At 37.4% G+C, this 14,832-nt stretch overlaps 1 pseudogene; it reads left to right on the top strand.

Annotated features, from left to right (window-relative positions):
• The first annotated feature begins 13,473 nt into the window (after positions 1-13,473).
• LOC149565039 (uncharacterized) lies at positions 13,474-14,516 on the top strand (annotated as a pseudogene).
• Positions 14,517-14,832: the final 316 nt, after the last annotated feature.

Genomic DNA, 14,832 nt, shown 5'->3' with positions numbered 1-14,832 from the left:
TCCACCTGTTAGACCTCCATGGTGGAGAGAAGATCATACTTGTAGCTATCACCAAAGTAAAGGACATAACACAGAGAATTGCTTCAAACTCAAAGATGTAATTCAAGACCTCATCAAAGCTGGAAAAATTGTTACAGATGGCCTTGTTAAGAATACTGATCATAAGGCTTTCCAAAAACCATTACCTGAATACGAAAAGGGTGAGACCTCAAGGGTAGCTGCCAAAAAGAATCATGATGCCAAAATTAGTTATGCTTACACTAACACTGATAATGTTATAAGCATGCTTGAGCCTATTGAATACATATGTATGGCAAGCTCCAACAATGACAATTGGCCAAATTATGACGCTAAAGATGAACGACCAAGAGTGGTCTTAAGGACATGATCCACTCCTCAAGATCATACTGATACTAGACCCAAGGTGGTACTCCAAGTGGCTAAGTCTTCATCTTCTCAGGGTGAACCACTTAACGCTATCACTAGGGGGCAATCTAAGGTTGTCCTAAAAGTTGCTAATGATCCTAAAAATGCTTCATCATCTAAGCAACCAATTACTTCCAAGATCTCCAACTATGATCTTGTTAGCCAACTGCAATGCACACAAGCACAAATCTCCATTTTTGAGTTACTAGAGTTATCTCCTTTGCACAGGGATATCCTTGAGAAAGCTTTACGTTCTGCCAATGTTCCCACAGATATTGATGCGGAAAAATTCCAAGCTATGGTGAACCACATCTCCTCGCCCCACTATCTCACCTTTTCTGAAGAAGATGACCGAGCTCTTAGTCATCCCCATAACCTTGCTCTTCATGTCGAAGTTCAAATCTTTCGTACCCGTGTTCATTGAGTCTTGATAGACAATGGTGCAGGGTTAAATATCATTTCGTTCAATGTAATCCAACAATTGGGCATGTCTGAATTTGCCATCGATCCTAAGTGCAAGATCACTATAAAGGCCTATGATGAGGTTGAAAGGCCTTCTAAAGGTCTAATTGTACTTCCAATCAGAGTTGGTCCAGTTGAGAAGAATGTCATTTTCCAAGCCTTAGACATACCACTTGCATACAACTTGTTGTTGGGACGACCATGGATTCATGATATGCAAGCAGTACCCTCTACATACCATCAGTGCATTAAGTTCCCTTTTAATGGTACTGAAGTGGTTGTCCCCAGTGACAAGTCCATGTCTATCAACACATTATCTGCTGTCGAAACGCTAGTCCCGCACAATCGCTCTTCTCATGAGCTAGCACCATCTTTCACAGAATGTGAACAAAAACTGAAAATGATGAGCCTTGGTATGGGTGAGTACACTTTGGACTCTATTGCTGCCTTACCAATTTCCCCTCGGTCTTATGGGAAACCAACTATTGCAAAGAAGTCTTCTGCTTCTGCTATGACACTTTTTGGCACTTTTGTGCAATCTTCCATACCACTGGAAGCAGAGAAGGAAGAACAAGCCATTAGGGACTAGATCTACAGAGAAGAGGAAGACGAGGAGGTTACAATGACTACCCCTATTTCTCCCAAAAAATATGGAAAAGGCTATAAATTTTTGACAAAAATGGGCTACCAGGGCCACGGGTTCTTAATTGGTTGTAAGAATGCTCTAGTTGAACCTTTAAGTCACACTCAAGGTCATGATGCTCGAGACACTGCTGGTCTAGGCTTTGGGCTAGACAATAATACACCAAACTGTAGTCAAATATTACTCATGTCTAGTGAATCGAAGGATGATGACTCTCCTGTAATTGCTACTACTACACAAGATGAAGACTTTGTTCCTCTCACTTCCCTCCTTTGGGGAGAAGACATAGTTATTGCTACTAATGAAGAAGCTTCTACCTCCCAACAACAGGAACAAGAAGGGTCTACTTCTAAGGACATAAATAGAGGACGAATTAGGCAGAATATTGCTCATCTCATAAATAGGGGTCAAAGTACAGATTCTCATGAGTATGAATGGGAAAGCCTCTCTGATGCATCTTGCGAGCTAGGGGTGGATGTCATTCATGCCTATGCAACCCAACCCAATGTAGTCGAATGGTCTAGTATGAGGTCAGATGAGTTTGACTCACAACATGTCTCAATGGATCACGCTAGTTCCTCTAGGACTATTCCTGAGCTGGACTCTTTTGCGACATTTTCTATAGGCTCAACTTCACAGGTCACCAGAGATGACTCCTTCCATATCAATCACATTGAAACTTCTCCCTCACTCTCGCTAATTTACCCAGAGCTCATAGATTGGTCTATCCAAAATCAAAAACCTGAAATATGGTCTTTCCAAAATGACTATGAGATCGCTTGTTATCTAAACGCAATTGAACCTGTCATTTCTTCCACCAGCGAACCTGCGGTTAACATGATGGAATCAGATATCAAGTACCTCAGTCAAAAAATTAAAAGAAAAAATAAGCAATCAGACGGCAAAAACCACATTGTGGCGGTGTCTGACCCTCAAAAAAGTAAAAATAAAGACGTATCTAATGGTGAAAACCTCTCTGAGGCACCTGTGGATGAGGTACTTGGTAGTCTGCCAAGCTATTTCCAGGATAGATCTTCGGTTCTAGTCGAACCTACACAGCCTATCAACTTGGGAATAGAAGAATGTCCTCAGATTATCCATGTAGCTCAATCTTTGTCAAACAAAGAAAAGACACAGTTTGCTCAGTTCTTTCAAGACAAGAAGGTCAACTTCGCATGGACATACTCTGACATGCCAGGGCTTGATACAGATCTCATCATGCATCACTTATCAATCTCACTAGATGTCAAGCCTGTCAAATAGAAGTTAAGAAAAATGCATCCACATGTGGCTCTACTGGTCAAGACAGAGTTAGAAAAACTATTGAATGCAAACTTCATTAGGGCCATTGATTATGCTGAGTGGATTTCCAACATTGTACCTGTCTCCAAGCATGAAAAATCCATACGAGTCTGTACTGATTTTAGAGACCTCAATAAAGCGTTCCCCAAGGATGACTTTCCACTACCAAACATCGATATGATAGTGGACATGACTGCAGGTTATGAGATGTACTCGCTCATGGATGGATTTTCTGGGTACAACCAAATAAAGATAGCTCCAGCAGACCAAGAAAAGATAGCCTTTACATGTGCATGGGGTACCTTTTGTTGGAATGTCATGCCTTTTGGGCTCAAAAATGCTGGCGTTACATATCAAAGAGCAATGACAACCATCTTTCATGATATGATGCATAAAAACATGGAAGACTATGTTGATGACACACTGGTGAAATCAAAGAAACGAGACACACATCTCAAAGACCTTAGTTTGATATTGGACCATATGGAACAATTCCAACTTAGGTTGAATCCAAAAAAATGTGCCTTTGGTGTCACTTCTGGAAAATTGCTAGGTTATATCATCTCAGCAAAAGGCATTGAGGTTGACCCTGAAAAGGTCCAAGCTATCATGGATATGCCTCCACCAAAGACTATCAGTCAGCTTAGAGGTCTGCAAGGATGGCTACAATCCATAAGAAGATTTATCTCTCAATTAGCTAATAAGGCTCAACCTTTCAATAAAAATCTGCATAAAGGATCTACCCATATTTGGAACAGTGACTGTCAACAAAGCTTAGACCAAATCAAAGGCTACTTGGCAAAACTGCCAGTTTTGATGCCACCCATTCTGGGAAAACCTTTGATTCTATACATTTCAACTATGGATTCTTCTCTAGGAGCACTCTTAGCCCAAAGTGATGAGACGGGTAAAGAAAGAGCCATATACTATATAAGTCGAACTTTGGTGGCTTATGAACTAAATTATACAAGTATAGAGAAGGCATGCCTTGCTGTAGTTTTTGCCTCCCAAAAACTTCGGCATTATATGTTGGCCCACACAATTCACTTGATTTCCAAGATAGACCCTTTGAAATATTTATTAAGTAAAGCTGCACTTACTGGTCGCCTTGCTAAATGGATGATGATTCTTTCCGAATTTGACATTCAGTATGTTGAACGTAAGGCAATCAAAGGATAGACCATAGCTGACCAGTTGGCTGACTTCCCACTTGAAGATGTAGCACCTCTACAAATTGAGTTTCTAGATGCCTCAATCATGAACATTACTGACAGAACATGGAAAATGTTTTTTGATGGATCCCATACACAGAATGGAGCAGGAGCAGGGGTGTTGTTTGTTTCCCCTCATGGTTATACGATCCCAAAATCCTACAAATTATTGTTCCCATGTACAAACAATATTGTAGAGTATGAAGCATTAACAAATGGGATCAAAATGGCCCTTGAATGGCGAATAATTGAGCTACACATCTATGGGGATTCTCAACTGGTTGTGAACCAAGTGAATAATGAATATCAAACAAAGGATGATAAATTGATCCCTTATAAAAAGTTGATAGATGCTCCAAGGAACTATTTTACGTTTGTAACATTCCAACAAATTCCTAGAGCAGAAAACAAGGCTGTTGATGCTATGGCCACCTTAGCATCTATCCTCTAATTACAAGAACATGAATTGCGATTTGAGTTCCTGGTGGAAGAATTGTGTCATCCAGCCTATGATTCTTCAGATAACCAGGTGATCTACACTGTTGTAGGTCACGATTCCTCCCGCTATGCGGCTATTTTCTCCTACCTACGTGATCAGGTTATTCCTGAAACCCTCATGCGCAACCAAAAATGCCAACTCCTTCGTAATGCCTCACACTACACTTTGGTCTCTGGTGACTTGTATAGGAGGGGTCTAGACAGAATGTTGCTTAGGTGTTTAGAACTAGAAGAGTCCGAGAAGGCACTTGTCGAAGTCCACGATGGCATTTGTGGGGCACATTCTAATGGCCTTGCACTTGCCCGAAAACTGCTTAGGACGGGTTATTACTGGCCCACCATGCAAGCTGATGCTGTGCGCTATGCAAAGTCCTGTCAGAAATGTCAGCTCCATGGTAACTTGATACATGCTCCTGGGCGAGAGTTAATCCCTTCTATGACATATTGGCCATTTCAGCAATGGGCCTTTGACTTGGTAGGAAAGATCCATCCAAGCTCATCCAACGGTCATAAATTTATCATCACAGCAACAGAGTATTTCACTAAATGGGTTGAAGCTGTACCATTATTTGCTGCTACAGGCAAACATGTTGCCCTATTTATACTGAATCACATCATTTGTCGATATGGTATCCCATCCTCTATTGTTACAGATAATGGAGGACAGTTAAAAAATAAAGACTTAAAACAGTTGTGCAAAAAGTTTCAAATTAAGCAACACTGGTCTTCCATTTACTATCCCCAAGGGAATGGCCAAGCTGAGGCCTCTAATAAAACGCTGCTGAAAATCCTACACCGCACAATTCACAAGTCTGGGAAAGATTGGCACTTGCAAATAAATCCGGCACTTTGGGCCTATAGAACCTCTATTCGTACTCCTACAGGGGCTACACCCTTTTCTCTAGTCTATGGCTCTGAGGCTGTTCTCCCATTAGAAGTCGAAATACCTTCTTTGCGCGTCTCCTTACATGGGTTAATAACCGATGAAGACCATAGAGCTATGAGAGTACAAGAATTAGAGACTTTGGATGAACGGCACAAGGCTGCTTTTGATCACATGAGAGCTTATCAAAAGTGCATGTCTACACAATATAACAAAAAGGTTCACCCCCGTGAGTTCCAAGTTGGTGAACTCATGCTTAGAGAGAATCCCAAAAATCAACAAAATCGAGAACAGAAAGGGAAATTTGAACCTAACTGGTTAGGTCCTTACATTATCACAACATCATTTGGGTCTGGTGCTTACCAGTTGTCTACTTCAGAGGGTGAAGAACTTGCAGAACCTATCAACATCCTACACTTGAAGAAGTTCTATACTTAGAGGCTTGCTCCTCAGCTACCTTGTATATATCTATGAGCCTAAAAAAATCTTAAAAATCAGAAAATGTCCTGAAAAAATGATCATCTTAGTGAAAACCTCACTTTGATGAAAAAAAAAAAAAAAAAAAAAAAAAATCTGTCAAAGTGGTGAAAACCTGGAAACAGGCACTACTTGAAACCCTCGCACCTATGTCTATCAGTCTCAATCATCCACTTCGCTACACATTTCCTAGCTTGGAATTGTTTCTTGTCCTCATCTTGGGGGCATAGCTACTTAGCCTATTGAGGTATTCTTGTGCATTAGGGTTTCTTTGAGAACTCACAAAATAGTGTTTCTCAACACTTCCCCCACTTTGACATCAAGTGTTTTTCAACACTTTACAGATAGTTTACCTACGGTCTCCGATGTCGCGATATTTCTCACTATTAGAATCAAGTCTGGAAGAAATGGCCAAGTGACTTACACACACGCACTTTAACACTTAAACGACTGAGCTATGCTGACATTTATCTACTTTGTGTGCTATCTATGATGATTTCTTTGCCATGTGTTCCCTCCCTAATAGTCTTTCAAGGATGTCATTGACTAGAAGACTGGGGGCATGGCGCATGTCTTCTTGATTTCTGCTTGTGGGTATACTTTGTTTGTCTATAGTGTTGTAAGCATTTATGCTGGTCCTATTCAACACGTTGACTTACAAATGTATCATCCTTTACTGTTTTGCAAGATTGCACTTAGGGTTTATCCTGGCGCTTATGCCTTGATATAGGTGTAATCTTGCTAAATTAAACTTAGGGAATCTAATCGCGTAGTTATCTTGACTTACATGTCTTTGATGCTTAGATTGGATTTCCACATACCTATCTAATATCGATCATATTCATATCCTCATAGTTATACTAGTGATGGTTGTATGATCTCATGATGTCCCTAATAAATGCTCAATGATGAAATTAAGAGTCTAAATGTTATGCGCTTCTTGCTGGTAAACCACTTTGCATATTAGCTTGCATTTTAGGTTCATTTTCTATCTTAGTCTTGCATTCTTACATATGGGGAGAGCTCTCTTTCTTCATCTTTTTGTGGACATATCAGCTAGCTCGTTTCATATATTTCTTTACTTTCTTCTTGTTCATGTCTTTTCACCTTCTTAATCTTTCGCTTCATCTCTTTTCTATCTTGTCATCACATTATATAAAGTTTTGACCTCTTAAATAATTTTGACATCCTAGATTCATTTTCGGGATCGAAATCCAAATTTGAGTTCATCTTGATGGTCAAAATTGTCTTTTAAAATTCTACTTTCTTCTAAGTAGTTAGCTGACCTTTTGAGGTCTAATCTCTGAATCATCACTGGGGCATCTTCATTTCTTCATGTCTTCATCATTTCTATGCTTCATATCTACTTCTAGTCACCTTTTCACATCTAAATCATCTTTATACTATATTCGACTTAATTTTTATGCTATATCCTTCAAGGTCAACTCTAATCAAACTGGGGCATTTTATCAATTGCTTATAGTCATTCTTGGTTTCTAATCATCTATCTGTCATCTTGGACATTTCTATATTCTAATTTTCTCATGTCCAACCATTTTTTGCATCCCCTTACCTCATTTCAATTTCGATCCCGAGGGGGCAGAAATACTCTATTGCTGATTGTTATAGCTATCTACTACCGCTATCAGGCTGTGCATTCAGGACTTGCTATCTATTTCTGCATTTCATTCTTTTGGAATTAGATATCTATATCTATCATCGCCTACTTGGCTTTCTATTTTCTTTGACATAATGTGTTCCCAGATTGATCACGCATTAGTCAAAGAGGGGAAAATGTAATCACCTAAAAATGGTCATCTAGACTATTAGCCCCCTTTTCAACATTTTGGCTAAATTAATTTTATCACTTACCTAAGCCAAATTGCTAATAATCAATTTATTTGATTATAACCTATAGTTTGACTATGCTATCCTAAGTTCATTATTTGATTAAAAGAACATGTCCCCTTTTAATTAAATAAAAGACCCCATTCTTCTAACCCACTTAAAGTGCACACATAAAGTCCTTTTTCTATTTTACAATTAAAAGAAAAGGCTTTGTGACTTTTGTCTTATATGACAAGTCAACTTATATTCTATTGGTTGATTTGTGTGTGCACATGGATCACTCTTATTTTCGAATTCCACCATTGATCATCCACCATCTTCATCTTGATCTCTACCGTCCATACATCTTTAAAAGGTAGAGAGCTTTTCCCCTCAATCCATCCTCATTTGAATATTGTTATGCTGCAGGTTTTCTAACAGGTTTCTTTGGAGCTTTGTGGAGAACTTCTATTTCTTGTCTACATTCTCTCATACCATAGCATCTTAGCTTAGCTTTCATTTTTACATGTAACTTAATCTCACATAGCTTAATAATGGTATTGTAACACTCTCATCCATGCTTAGAATAGCTGCACTTTTCATATTCATTCTAATTTAATCTTTAGTTGAAATGCATTCTTGAGGGAACTCCTTGGGACATTTGCATTCTTGCATCTTGTCTTTGGAACCTCCCATTGCATGGTTTACTAGCAAGAAGAGTATCTCTAAGGCTCATCTGAGAGCCTTCTTATTCTTGAAATATACTCTCTTGCACTCCGTGGATAGGGAGCTCTAAGTCGGCATCCAAGCATTCCAAACTCATGGAATCATTTGGATAGAAGGGTTTAGAGTCGGACACTTTCGAGTGTACACTAAGCACTAGCTTCCAAATCTTCATCTATTTTGGAAAATTTGTCTGTTAATTCTTATCTAAACTAAGGAACATCACAAAGCTTACCAAAAAGTGATGATACATTTGTACAGGATGCTTCTCAATTGCTCAAAATTGTAGAAAGTTGTACTTGATTAATGGTTATTTGTTGAGCAATGGGCTCTAGCACTTTATTATCAAATATCTTCTCTACTTTTTGTACTAACTTTTCTTGTCCATTGGTGTCTTCATTGAATTTTTGTACTGCCTCTATTAGCTAACACAAAATTGTCTGAGAAGAGTCAACCTCAATACCTATAGCCTCTACCAAAATATTCTTTTCATCTTAAATTATTTTAAATTCCTTATCTCTCTTCTCTCTTAGTTTTTGTTGTTTAGCCTTTTTCTAGAGGAGTCCAGCAAATAATTGCATTTGGTCTGAGGTGAGCATGGAAATGTCCCAATTTGGGATGACAATTTCCTCATCTAAATCAATATCTTCATCTAGATCTTTTCCTTTACTCAAAATTTTTGTGCTCGATTAAACCTTGGGCTAAACCATCCTTATGCTTATTGCTTTTGTATCTCGAATAGAAAAATGGTAGACATGCTAGGACTAGCCGTGAAAATTGATATTGTACTTATTGAAAGAATATTTATAGAAATACCTAAAGAATCCAAAATTGGTGTGCTCAAAACTAAAGTACTCAACTTGGTAGATGGAGGAATCTATAGCTTGATAGATGAAGTGGAAGTGGAAGTTACTTTTGTTAGTGATGTGTTGAGCTGAGTAGGAGCAAAGAGTGATTGGATGATTAGATTAGCACTAGTGGTCACAATCAAATTTACTAGGGCTAACTTTGCACTTGATGTGGTTACTGGTTTACTTAGAAAGTGAGGAAGTGAGACAATGAGTATTGTAGTTGTCTCAACTGGATTAGTCTCCTCATTATCTAGGTTTTCTTCCTCAATAGCCTCTTGTCCTTAATCATTTTCATCTTCTTCATTGTCAAAATGAGTTACTTCTTCAACATTCTTTTCTTCATCTTTCTCCTTATCTTCTTCATTATCATAATCTTTGACATTGACTGGAAAAAAACTTGGTTTATGTAATAGATAAATATTCTTCCAAGTGTTTGTTGTGTTCCTAACAACATGCTCAATGTCCTTAATCAAAACTAGATAAGTATTAAACTTTAGAGACATTTTTTCTTCATTTTTCTTCAATGACTCTTTTACCTCAACATTTGATATGCTCAGTAATAACTACCTCAAGGTTTGCCCATATATGTCCTTGACATTTTATATTGCAAAATCCCATTTTGGCTTTATCTTTTCCAATCACTCATTAGGAATTTGAGAAGCAAGTTGGTCTGGTGAGTATTTCCATTTTACCATCTTGTTGAACACCAAGTCTTCAATCTACTTTTGCTCCTCTGTTGTTTTGATCTCATATTTTAACAATTTTAAATTTTTTATTTCCTACTACTTCTAGATCTTTTAGTCTATCTTGGAAGGTGCATGGAGGTTTTCTAAATACAATGTATCCTCCTTCTTTATCAGAAATCTTCCTTGAAGATCTCCTTGTGAAAACTATAGTGGATGGCTTGGCTAGCTTGGTAATAATTACCTCACCTTTCTTCTTTAGTGGCTCTTGTGCTTTAGATTCTACCTCCTCTACTTTTGCATCCTCTTCTTCATTATCTTCTCCTTTATCCTAAGTTAACAAAATAGTTGAATTGGATTTTAGTTTTGCAATTCTTTTCTTCCCTTTGTTTACCTCCTAAGGAAGTTTTATCTCAAGTTCAATCCTAGCTTTTGCTTCATCATATGTTCCAAAATATGTAGCCTTAGGATCAACTAGCTCATTGACAAGGGCTTCAATAATATCTTTGGTTTTATCAATATTGACCTCATAACCAAGAGGTTTTACCCATGCAATTTTAGACTTAACTGCCTGAATGTACACTTGGTCACAATCCACCATAAAACATATATCATCCTTATAATTTTCAACTAGTTTCTTGGGGATTTAGAATCTATTGCTCATTTTTTCTTTGAATACATCAAAATAATTAAACATGATACTATTATAATTTTCACCCATCTTTGAAATATACTTATTTATCTAATTAAGCATAGGCACATCTTTTCTCCACACTACAATGCCTTTAGAAGGAAAGAATTTCTAAAGAAAAAGAATAAACAAGTCAACAAGGAACTAAACTTACATGGGTTATTATTTGAATTTCTTATGCTTTCCATGTTCTTGTTGAACTATCTTAGCAATAGCTTAGTGAGATCAAATGACAGATTTTTCTTTACCACCTTTTATGCCAAGTCTACAACTTCACATGACACACTATTCAACTTGTTAGGGCTATAAATTTTATGTGCAATGACATGAATACCAAACTTTAGTTAAATATTAGAAACATTATTGATTTTCATTCCCCTATCCTCCCATTCTGTTAGGGTTTTCTTTCCCAACTTTGTCTGACCTAGGGTTTTTGTCATTTTGGCCTTGGCTAGCATTGGGAGGCCATTAATTTGATGAATCAACTTCTTTTTAATCAATGCTGGTTACTCCAACCACAACTGACCATTATGCACCCAACATAGGATAAACCTAATCCATTTAACTTGAAATTCATTGGGCATGTGAGGGTTATGAGTTCACCCTTTGGTTTCCAAATGTTGGTGCTCAGGTTTCAAAACTCCATTAAGACATAGTTGACCTAGGGCATCATCCATTTCTAATGTACTAATTTCTTAAATTAAAACATTTGAAACAAGTGCAAATATCATTAACCAGAAGTACCTTTAGAGGGATTTGAGATTGAGCTCCACTCAGATCTAGGGTTTTGGTGATCGCAAGAGTGAGCTTGAAATCAGGTGCTTTCCACTCCACTCCATGAACCAACATGTTAGATCCTCACTTAACCTTGCTACTATTGGATGTGATCTTCACTTGGTAGGGTTTGAAGGAATTCAAAAACTTTCATTGGAAATTTGCTTAAATCACTTGGAAGTTGTAAAGATTGCACTTTCACAACAACACTCAAAATTTAATGGTAGGAAATGACTTTAACTTCATGCTTTTTCATAATTGCTTAGTATGAAGGTAGATCAACTAATGTCACATTGAAAAAATATTATCCACTATGCTTGCATTGAACACTCAACAAAGTCCTTGTGACTCGGTAACCATGAACATCTTTATCACTCTCGACCTTTCTTGGTAGAGTTTGTGACCCAACGTCAGTCAGTAGAGAACATATCTTGGTAGACACTTGCACTTGATGATCCCTTTGTATCTGGATACTAATCTGGATCATTTTTCTCTTTCAATCTAGAAATTTTTTTGGATGCCTTATTTAATAGTGTTGGCACTCAAAATTGTATTCCCATTTTGAGCGTTTATTTCAAATTTTGAATAACTTCAAAGCCCTTTAAATGCTTTTTGATGCCTATGTACCTAGCTGCCCATATGAAGTGAAAAATGTGTTTAATGTTTCTAACACCTTCCATTCAGTATTTCCATATGTTCCATGAAGTTAAATTGAGATTTCGAGTCATTTCAGGAAGTCTTATTTTGAGTAATTGTCAAATCTGCATTTTCACCAAAGTGTCAAATAGTGACAGGAGGGCATGTTTGCATGTGAATATCTTACACCTAGTTATGTTTGATGACTCACTGCTTTGAGAGTATCTAGTGTCCATACCTAAGAGCCTATGTTTTAGATTTTGAGTCATTTCAAGTCCATTTGATTAAGTTTTGAACACCTCAAATTTCATAGTTTACTATTTTCATGCTGACACACATTGCACATAATTCCAGGAAGCCTTGTTTGGCGAGTTATAACTTTTGACCAGTTGACCCAAATGTTAAAATTCCTTTTGTGTTACATTGTAGAGGTTAAAGATTGTTATGTTTCAAGTTTTAGCTCATGACGAATCAGTTTGACGAGTTTTCAAATGCGATTCCAAATGAAATTTCCAACTTTTTACTAGTGTCAATAAGTGCAGATTGATTAGTACCCTTGTTCGTGATGTTATAACTACTAATCTGTGATAGCTGAGATCAAATTGATTGTACCACTATATTATCTTTTGAAAATACTTTAAGTGTGCTAATTTTTAAGTCACAATGAATCTATTTGCACACTTTTCCAGGTCAATTCCATTTGCAAAAATTGCTTTTCTGCCATTGTTTCTAGTTGTCAAATTCTGAGTAGCCTACTTTGATCGCTCACCATTTATGCCCAGTTATTTCTCATGTGCCCAAATCACAGATCCATATTCATCTCGTGATAGTGAACCAACGCGCCAACTTTTGTCTCCCCAAATGCCCATTTACCCAATTTTCAAAGCTAAATCCAAACAGGTTTTATTACTTTCTGACATATTTTCTTGTAGGCAGTTCTAAGAAGTCAATTTTGAAAGTGAATATCTTTTGACCTTGAATTCCTCATGAGATGAGATTTGACAGGGTGCAAGTTTGTGGTACAGAGAATCAGTGTGCCAATTTTTAGAGCCCAATCAAGTGTTCTGGTCGATTTTTAAGGCTAGTCAAATGACCTCCTAGCATTAAAATGATAGTTTGTAGATTAATGGTGAAATGAGTTTTAAATGATCAATCAATGCCCAAATTCAAGTTTAATCAGTATTAGATTGATCAATAGGGTACTTTGCAAAGTTAGTTATTCAGAAACAAAATTTTCTTTTAGCCAGACTTGCTTTGGGGCCTGACTAGTTCCATCAGATTGATAAGGTTTAAATGAGGGTTTTATGAAGGCCTGTGAAATGGAAGTGCAAGTACTTCTACTGTCACTCATCTTCCTCATAGTAGGAGCTGCAACAAATGGTATCCATGGCTGTGGAGGTTTTGTCAAGACAAGTTCAACATTGATCAAGTTGAGAAAACCTACTAATCTGAAGCTTAACTACTCTCACATAACTTGGATGGTCTTGTTAAGGAATGGACACAATGTGCATCAAATGGATATTATTTCATTCTTGTATACGAAAAAGGACCTTTTGTAATCAAAATCAAAGGTCTAGATGGATGGTCATTAGATCTAGATCAAGTTCCTATATCAGTGGATAATAATGGTTGGCTCAACAATTAAAGACCCAAGTGAATGAGCTAATGTAGATCTTCAAAATTATACGAATTTGTCACAGTAAAACTTGGCTAAGCACCACCATTGATTGGGATGAAGTAGTGGCTATACTATGATTATGATCCCAAGGAGTTTCCACCTCTTGTTTGTCTTTCAGGCATAGTAGGAACCACTGATGCACTTTACAAGTAGATACTGTCTTTATCAATGAAGGGATATTGAGTAATTGTTGTTGATACACTGCCTATATGGAGCCATCAAGAATGGGTTGATTCATTTGAAAAATTCTTAGATGATATTCATGTTCACCATGTACATCTTTATGGCACCTCACTTGGGCGGTTTCTGGCACAACTTTTGTTCAATATCATCCAAGATGAGTAAAATTTGTAGTGCTCTCAAATTCTTTTTTGGAAACTCATTTTTTGGAGATGTAATGCCTTAGTATTCCTTGGTTTGTTGGACTCATTGCTTTATGTTGAAGTAGTACATTCTGATAGGAATTTACTCTAGACCTTATGAACCATTTCTTGCAAATTCTGTGGACTTTGTAATTAATCAGCTTGAGACCCTCTCAAGGGAAGAGTTGGCATCTCATTTGACATTAAACAAAATGATTGTGTCTATTGGAAAATTACTACTTCTAGACTCTTCAATCACAATCATGGATACAAATGATTATTGTGCCATACCTCAAGTATTGAAGGACTAGTTGGGTGATAGGTACCCTAGAGTAAGGAAGGCATTTTTAAAAAGTGGTGGCAATTTTGCATTTCTTAGACAACCATGATAAAGGAAAAACATGCAACAACAAATCAAAAGGAAAGCTAATGTGTTGAGATGGAATCCGCATGAAAAGAAGATCACACTAGGTTTGAAGCCAACTAGTGTAAAAAATAGCACAAAATTGCAAGGAAACATAGCAATAGATAGAAAATCCATGCTAGAAGGAAGGCGACACGTACATTGTAAGAGGATGCTCCCTTTGTTAAGGTGAAAACAAGATATGGCTCTAGCATTAGCAAAGGAAGCCAGCCATTAAAAGGGGAGTTGAAGAACAAGCCGCAACCTGCATAGAGAAAGCTAGTTATGCAGATCTTATGGAG

This window comes from Cupressus sempervirens, chromosome 3 (genome assembly GCF_028749045.1).
Source record: "Cupressus sempervirens isolate cs-2001-9-10 chromosome 3, ASM2874904v1, whole genome shotgun sequence".
NCBI lineage: Eukaryota > Viridiplantae > Streptophyta > Pinopsida > Cupressales > Cupressaceae > Cupressus > Cupressus sempervirens.
Note: the sequence above shows the minus strand (reverse complement) of the source record. Positions and strands in the feature narration are given on the sequence as shown.